The sequence below is a fragment of the Schistocerca piceifrons genome, unplaced genomic scaffold (assembly GCF_021461385.2).
Source record: "Schistocerca piceifrons isolate TAMUIC-IGC-003096 unplaced genomic scaffold, iqSchPice1.1 HiC_scaffold_1294, whole genome shotgun sequence".
In the NCBI taxonomy this organism is placed as follows: domain Eukaryota; kingdom Metazoa; phylum Arthropoda; class Insecta; order Orthoptera; family Acrididae; genus Schistocerca; species Schistocerca piceifrons.
This window is the reverse complement of record NW_025727118.1, coordinates 132,501-140,000: the sequence shown is the minus strand read 5'-3', so window position 1 is coordinate 140,000 and position 7,500 is coordinate 132,501. Positions and strand designations below refer to the sequence as shown.

Sequence of the window (7,500 nt, the reverse complement as noted above, 5' to 3'; positions counted from 1 at the left end):
CCTTCTCCGCGTCAGCCCTCCAGGGCCTCGCTGGAGTATTTGCTACTACCACCAAGATCTGCACCGACGGCGGCTCCAGGCAGGCTCACGCCCAGACCCTTCTGCGCCCACCGCCGCGACCCTCCTACTCGTCAGGGCTTCGCGGCCGGCCGCAAGGACCGGCCATGACTGCCAGACTGACGGCCGAGTATAGGCACGACGCTTCAGCGCCATCCATTTTCAGGGCTAGTTGCTTCGGCAGGTGAGTTGTTACACACTCCTTAGCGGATTCCGACTTCCATGGCCACCGTCCTGCTGTCTTAAGCAACCAACGCCTTTCATGGTTTCCCATGAGCGTCGATTCGGGCGCCTTAACTCGGCGTTTGGTTCATCCCACAGCGCCAGTTCTGCTTACCAAAAGTGGCCCACTTGGCACTCCGATCCGAGTCGTTTGCTCGCGGCTTCAGCATATCAAGCAAGCCGGAGATCTCACCCATTTAAAGTTTGAGAATAGGTTGAGGTCGTTTCGGCCCCAAGGCCTCTAATCATTCGCTTTACCGGATGAGACTCGTACGAGCACCAGCTATCCTGAGGGAAACTTCGGAGGGAACCAGCTACTAGATGGTTCGATTAGTCTTTCGCCCCTATACCCAGCTCCGACGATCGATTTGCACGTCAGAATCGCTACGGACCTCCATCAGGGTTTCCCCTGACTTCGTCCTGGCCAGGCATAGTTCACCATCTTTCGGGTCCCAACGTGTACGCTCTAGGTGCGCCTCACCTCGCAATGAGGACGAGACGCCCCGGGAGTGCGGAGGCCGCCGCCCCGTGAAGGGCGGGGAAGCCCCATCCTCCCTCGGCCCGCGCAAGGCGAGACCTTCACTTTCATTACGCCTTTAGGTTTCGTACAGCCCAATGACTCGCGCACATGTTAGACTCCTTGGTCCGTGTTTCAAGACGGGTCGTGAAATTGTCCAAAGCTGAAGCGCCGCTGACGGGAGCGATTATTCCGCCCGAGAGCATCCCGAGCCAACAGCGGCGCGGGTCCGGGGCCGGGCCAGGTAGGTCCGTCATCCGGGAAGAACCGCGCGCGCTTGCCGGGAGCCCGAGCGCCCAAAGGGGCGAATCGACTCCTCCAGATATACCGCCGGGCAGCCAGCCAGGACACCGGGGCTCTGCCCAACAGACGCGAACCGAGGCCCGCGGAAGGACAGGCTGCGCACCCGGGCCGTAGGCCGGCACCCAGCGGGTCGCGACGTCCTACTAGGGGAGAAGTGCGGCCCACCGCACACCGGAACGGCCCCACCCCGCGGCGAGTGGAAAGGCAACCGGACACGACCCCGCCGCAGATTGCTCCGCGCGGGCGGCCGGCCCCATCTGCCGAGGGTGGAGGCCAGTGGCCGGATGGGCGTGAATCTCACCCGTTCGACCTTTCGGACTTCTCACGTTTACCCCAGAACGGTTTCACGTACTTTTGAACTCTCTCTTCAAAGTTCTTTTCAACTTTCCCTCACGGTACTTGTTCGCTATCGGTCTCGTGGTCATATTTAGTCTCAGATGGAGTTTACCACCCACTTGGAGCTGCACTCTCAAGCAACCCGACTCGAAGGAGAGGTCCCGCCGACGCTCGCACCGGCCGCTACGGGCCTGGCACCCTCTACGGGCCGTGGCCTCATTCAAGTTGGACTTGGGCTCGGCGCGAGGCGTCGGGGTAGTGGACCCTCCCAAACACCACATGCCACGACAGGCGGCAGCCTGCGGGGTTCGGTGCTGGACTCTTCCCTGTTCGCTCGCCGCTACTGGGGGAATCCTTGTTAGTTTCTTTTCCTCCGCTTAGTAATATGCTTAAATTCAGCGGGTAGTCTCGCCTGCTCTGAGGTCGTTGTACGAGGTGTCGCACGCCACACCGCCAGCCGGCTGTGCACGCTACCGAGAAAGTACCGGTATGCGAACCGCCAGGCGACGGGCGCGCATCGCACGTTTGAGGAGACGCGGCCGGCCCCACAGGCGGCCGCGACACTCCCAGGTCTGCGAAGCGGGGCAAACGCCGCGCGCTTCAGTATACGTAGCCGACCCTCAGCCAGACGTGGCCCGGGAACGGAATCCATGGACCGCAATGTGCGTTCGAAACGTCGATGTTCATGTGTCCTGCAGTTCACATGTCGACGCGCAATTTGCTGCGTTCTTCATCGACCCACGAGCCGAGTGATCCACCGTCCTGGGTGATCTTTTCTCAGTTTCCGCCGTCTCTTTCGAGACGGTCGCATAGGCGGGAGTGAGGCGTGTGGCGGCCCCTGTTCCAGCGTTCTGTGTCCAACGGCCTCACGGCCGACGGGCGTCGTACGGCTCCACACCGGAGCGGACAGGCACTCGGGCGAAAGTCATTCAAAACCGGCGCCAGGCGCCAGGTGCCGCAGGCCAGCCGCTCCAGCGCTTCAGCGCTCGTACCACACAACATTGCCGCTAGTTTTGAGAGGCACGCGTGGTTCCGCACGCGGCGCACGGCTACGGCGAGCCGTACAGGTAGCGTGTTGCGCGACACGACACGCACATCGAAAGACATGCAGTCTAGTCGGTAATGATCCTTCCGCAGGTTCACCTACGGAAACCTTGTTACGACTTTTACTTCCTCTAAATGATCAAGTTTGGTCATCTTTCCGGTAGCATCGGCAACGACAGAGTCAATGCCGCGTACCAGTCCGAAGACCTCACTAAATCATTCAATCGGTAGTAGCGACGGGCGGTGTGTACAAAGGGCAGGGACGTAATCAACGCGAGCTTATGACTCGCGCTTACTGGGAATTCCTCGTTCATGGGGAACAATTGCAAGCCCCAATCCCTAGCACGAAGGAGGTTCAGCGGGTTACCCCGACCTTTCGGCCTAGGAAGACACGCTGATTCCTTCAGTGTAGCGCGCGTGCGGCCCAGAACATCTAAGGGCATCACAGACCTGTTATTGCTCAATCTCGTGCGGCTAGAAGCCGCCTGTCCCTCTAAGAAGAAAAGTAATCGCTGACAGCACGAAGGATGTCACGCGACTAGTTAGCAGGCTAGAGTCTCGTTCGTTATCGGAATTAACCAGACAAATCGCTCCACCAACTAAGAACGGCCATGCACCACCACCCACCGAATCAAGAAAGAGCTATCAATCTGTCAATCCTTCCGGTGTCCGGGCCTGGTGAGGTTTCCCGTGTTGAGTCAAATTAAGCCGCAGGCTCCACTCCTGGTGGTGCCCTTCCGTCAATTCCTTTAAGTTTCAGCTTTGCAACCATACTTCCCCCGGAACCCAAAAGCTTTGGTTTCCCGGAGGCTGCCCGCCGAGTCATCGGAGGAACTGCGGCGGATCGCTGGCTGGCATCGTTTATGGTTAGAACTAGGGCGGTATCTGATCGCCTTCGAACCTCTAACTTTCGTTCTTGATTAATGAAAACATACTTGGCAAATGCTTTCGCTTCTGTTCGTCTTGCGACGATCCAAGAATTTCACCTCTAACGTCGCAATACGAATGCCCCCGCCTGTCCCTATTAATCATTACCTCGGGTTCCGAAAACCAACAAAATAGAACCGAGGTCCTATTCCATTATTCCATGCACACAGTATTCAGGCGGGCTTGCCTGCTTTAAGCACTCTAATTTGTTCAAAGTAAACGTGCCGGCCCACCGAGACACTCAATAAAGAGCACCCTGGTAGGATTTCAACGGGGTCCGCCTCGGGACGCACGAGCACGCACGGGGCGGTCGCACGCCTTCGGCTCGCCCCACCGGCAGGACGTCCCACGATACATGCCAGTTAAACACCGACGGGCGGTGAACCAACAGCGTGGGACACAAATCCAACTACGAGCTTTTTAACCGCAACAACTTTAATATACGCTATTGGAGCTGGAATTACCGCGGCTGCTGGCACCAGACTTGCCCTCCAATAGATACTCGTTAAAGGATTTAAAGTGTACTCATTCCGATTACGGGGCCTCGGATGAGTCCCGTATCGTTATTTTTCGTCACTACCTCCCCGTGCCGGGAGTGGGTAATTTGCGCGCCTGCTGCCTTCCTTGGATGTGGTAGCCGTTTCTCAGGCTCCCTCTCCGGAATCGAACCCTGATTCCCCGTTACCCGTTACAACCATGGTAGGCGCAGAACCTACCATCGACAGTTGATAAGGCAGACATTTGAAAGATGCGTCGCCGGTACGAGGACCGTGCGATCAGCCCAAAGTTATTCAGAGTCACCAAGGCAAACGGACCGGACGAGCCGACCGATTGGTTTTGATCTAATAAAAGCGTCCCTTCCATCTCTGGTCGGGACTCTGTTTGCATGTATTAGCTCTAGAATTACCACAGTTATCCAAGTAACGTGGGTACGATCTAAGGAACCATAACTGATTTAATGAGCCATTCGCGGTTTCACCTTAATGCGGCTTGTACTGAGACATGCATGGCTTAATCTTTGAGACAAGCATATGACTACTGGCAGGATCAACCAGGGAGCTGCGTCAACTAGAGCTGAGCAGCCGGCCGCCCGGGAGTGTGTCCCGGGGGCCCGCGCGAACACGCAAGCGTCCGCTCAATCATTCTGCAAACAGGAGGAGGCTGAGCTCCCCTGCACAATACACCTCGAAACCCTCTCAGGTCCCGGCGGCGCGCAGCGCCGTCCCAAGTACTTGGTCGGGTTCGAGAGAGGCGCAATCGCCCGGAGTTAGGCGAGTAGACGCTTTCGGTGCGACCACCCGTGCTCCCAACTGAGCTTGCCGCTGCCGACAGAGGCCCGGGAGCGTGCTGTCGTGGCATTGCCGGCGGGAGACAACACGCGCCACCTACGGTGACCGGCAGCTCCAACGCCAGCGCCACAGAACGACAAAAGCCCCACTTGGGTGCCGAAGCGAACTCTCCCAGCACAGCGCACGCGCCAACACATCCGCACAGCTGCGATACAAACCACCAGCGAGAACCGCTGGGGCGACCGAGCAGCAGACGGCGTCGCGGCGCCGAGCGCCGGGCGGCAGCGCATCCTCAACGCACACAGTCCTCAATCGGACCAGCACACTGAAGATGTCCACCGCGCTTCGCACCGGGCCCGCGAGGACCTACTTTGGCCGCACGGCGCCGCGCGCAGGGTGCGCCGGCGCGCAGCTGCGACGCCTGCCGCGTCCGTCGGCCGGCGCGCCTGCCACTGGCCGCCCCCACCAGCCGGCTGTAGCGCGTGCGCCCACGCACCGCGCGGCCAGCACGCCGGGAGGCGCCCCCTCACCGGCCGGGGACGGTCCCACCCAGCCACCGCCGCGTATCGCTTCACACCCAGATGCCGTTCAGTTTCGTCGGCATGGTGGGTATCGCTGGAACAACCGGTTAGTACCTCAACCTATCGTCGCCATCACCGATTCACCCCTAGCGAGAACAACCGCACCACAACAGGTTACCATTTGTTCATTTGCGTAACTTCACCAGAAAACGCAGGCGTCCATCGCCATTTGCAACTTCCACGATTATTGCATGCCTGTGTCAGGTGTCACGCCACACTACGTCTGCCCACATACACGCAACAAAATGTGCACGCCTAGACAATACGTGGAAGGTGGCCCCCGTACGTATGCGATGTCCATTGCTCGAACGACTGTCAACCGGCCTCTGTAGCATGTCGCAGATATGGAACGCGGTGCACCATGCCATCACGGTGTGTGAGGAGAGACGACTAGGTCCGAATACATCAACAGACAGCTCATGCTGATCGCCATCCACGGCGTCCGTTCCTCCCACACGTCTCTATGGCGTACCACACTGCAATCCAGCTCTCATAGGGAGACGACACGTAGCTGCGTGCACAATATTTGCACTGTATGGTCCGCCGTTTTTGGGCGCAGTCGTTGTACGGTCACACATGTGCCACGATGTATCATTCAGTACATAAGGACGAATGTGCAGTACAGATTGTGGTTTACGCGTACGACATTAGCGGACAGTTGACACAGGCCGCACCACAACGTAGCCTGAGTACGTCGCATGCGGAGGGCATTGAACATGCAAAGTTCTCACCAACCAGCTTGCGAAGGCAGGGGGCAAGGTGGGGACGTGGGGAGGGGCGGCATGTACGTCCTGCTGCCATCCACATTACAGTGTACAGCAGGAGCATGTGGAAAGTGAGCAAGACTTGCAAGGTGTTTAACATGAAGCGATACACAGGGGAGCGGGGAGTGCGAGTAGCGAACTATATTGCGAGGGTTGCGGGTGGGCAACACTACACTAATTGAACGAGTCGTATAACAATTACAGAGCAGGTTTAGGCGACAACGTGGGTTACGTTAGGCGACAACGTGGGTTACGTTAGGCGACAACGTGGGTTAGGTTAAGGCACGACGTGGGTTAGGTTAAGGCACGACGTGGGTTAGGTTAAGGCACGACGTGGGTTAGGTTAAGGCACGACGTGGGTTAGGTTAAGGCACGACGTGGGTTAGGTTAAGGCACGACATGGGTTAGGTTAAGGCACGACATGGGTTAGGTTAAGGCACGACATGGGTTAGGTTAAGGCACGACATGGGTTAGGTTAAGGCACGACATGGGTTAGGTTAAGGCACAACATGGGTTAGGTTAAGGCACAACATGGGTTAGGTTAAGGCACAACATGGGTTAGGTTAAGGCACAACATGGGTTAGGTTAAGGCACAACATGGGTTAGGTTAAGGCACAACATGGGTTAGGTTAAGGCACAACATGGGTTAGGTTAAGGCACAACATGGGTTAGGTTAAGGCACAACATGGGTTAGGTTAAGGCACAACATGGGTTAGGTTAAGGCACAACATAGGTTAGGTTAAGGCACAACATAGGTTAGGTTAAGGCACAACATGGGTTAGGTTAAGGCACAACATGGGTTAGGTTAAGGCACAACATGGGTTAGGTTAAGGCACAACATGGGTTAGGTTAAGGCACAACATGGGTTAGGTTAAGGCACAACATGGGTTAGGTTAAGGCACAACATGGGTTAGGTTAAGGCACAACATGGGTTAGGTTAAGGCACAACATGGGTTAGGTTAAGGCACAACATGGGTTAGGTTAAGGCACAACATGGGTTAGGTTAAGGCACAACATGGGTTAGGTTAAGGCACAACATGGGTTAGGTTAAGGCACAACATGGGTTAGGTTAAGGCACAACATGGGTTAGGTTAAGGCACAACATGGGTTAGGTTAAGGCACAACATGGGTTAGGTTAAGGCACAACATGGGTTAGGTTAAGGCACAACATGGGTTAGGTTAAGGCACAACATGGGTTAGGTTAAGGCACAACATGGGTTAGGTTAAGGCACAACATGGGTTAGGTTAAGGCACAACATGGGTTAGGTTAAGGCACAACATGGGTTAGGTTAAGGCACAACATGGGTTAGGTTAAGGCACAACATGGGTTAGGTTAAGGCACAACATGGGTTAGGTTAAGGCACAACATGGGTTAGGTTAAGGCACAACATGGGTTAGGTTAAGGCACAACATGGGTTAGGTTAAGGCACAACATAGGTTAGGTTAAGGCACAACATAGG

General features: G+C 56.5%; 2 non-coding genes and 1 pseudogene across 2 annotated transcripts; all 3 read right to left on the bottom strand.

Moving 5' to 3' along the window:
- LOC124731586 overlaps positions 1–1,861 on the bottom strand; it is a 4,800-nt pseudogene extending 2,939 nt beyond the window's left edge.
- Positions 1,862–2,049: 188 nt separating this feature from the next.
- On the bottom strand, positions 2,050–2,204 carry LOC124731550. Its single transcript, XR_007008336.1, has one exon. It is a non-coding gene; the product is annotated as a 5.8S ribosomal RNA (ribosomal RNA).
- A 351-nt stretch (positions 2,205–2,555) lies between these two features.
- LOC124731566 lies at positions 2,556–4,464 on the bottom strand. Its single transcript, XR_007008350.1, has one exon. It is a non-coding gene; the product is annotated as a small subunit ribosomal RNA (ribosomal RNA).
- Positions 4,465–7,500: the final 3,036 nt, after the last annotated feature.